The sequence below is a fragment of the Arachis stenosperma genome, chromosome 4 (genome assembly GCF_014773155.1).
Source record: "Arachis stenosperma cultivar V10309 chromosome 4, arast.V10309.gnm1.PFL2, whole genome shotgun sequence".
Classification (NCBI taxonomy): domain Eukaryota; kingdom Viridiplantae; phylum Streptophyta; class Magnoliopsida; order Fabales; family Fabaceae; genus Arachis; species Arachis stenosperma.
The window spans coordinates 121,146,338-121,147,174 of NC_080380.1; the positions used below are offsets into that span (position 1 = coordinate 121,146,338).

An 837-nucleotide genomic window follows, 5' to 3' on the forward strand; every position below is an offset into this window, starting at 1 on the left:
GGTGTTTCCATAAGGTTCACCCATGTAATTTACCTCTGCTATTGCAGGGTTCTCAGGATCATAAGCTTCTTCAGAAGCTGCCTCTTTAGTACTGTTGGATGCGTTTTTCCATCCATTCAGACTTTGAGAGATCATGTTGACTTGCTGAGTCAACACTTTGTTCTGAGCCAATATGGCATTCAGAGCATCAATTTCAAGAACTCCCTTCCTCTGAGGTGTCCCATTATTCACGGAATTCCTCTCAGAAGTGTACATAAATTGGTTATTTGCAACCATGTCAATGAGTTCTTGAGCTTCTGCAGGTGTTTTCTTTAGGTGGATGGATCCACCTGCAGAATGGTCCAATGACATTTTCGAAAACTCAAATAGAACATAATAGAATATATCTAATATGATCCATTCTGAAAACATGTCAGATGGACACCTTTTGGTCAACTGCTTGTATCTTTCCCAAGCTTCATAGAGGGATTCACCATCTTTCTGTTTGAAGGTCTGAACATCCACTCTAAGCTTGCTCAGCTTTTGAGGAGGAAAGAATTTATCCAAGAAAGCCGTGACCAGCTTATCCCAGGAGTCCAGGCTATCTTTAGGTTGTGAGTCCAACCATATTCTAGCTCTGTCTCTTACAGCAAAAGGGAAAAGCATAAGCCTGTAGACTTCAGGATCTACTCCATTTGTCTTAACAGTCTCACAGATCTGCAAGAACTCAGTTAAAAACTGATAAGGATCTTCAGATGGAAGTCCATAGAACTTGCAGTTTTGTTGCATTAAGGCAACTAGCTGAGGTTTCAGCTCAAAATTGTTTGCTCCAATGGCAGGAATGGAGATGCTTCTTCC

At 41.2% G+C, this 837-nt stretch overlaps 1 non-coding gene across 1 annotated transcript; it reads left to right on the plus strand.

The window, feature by feature from the left end:
* Positions 1-409: 409 nt before the first annotated feature.
* On the plus strand, positions 410-513 carry LOC130977207 (small nucleolar RNA R71). The gene has a single exon (XR_009084910.1). It is a non-coding gene; the product is annotated as a small nucleolar RNA R71 (small nucleolar RNA).
* Positions 514-837: the final 324 nt, after the last annotated feature.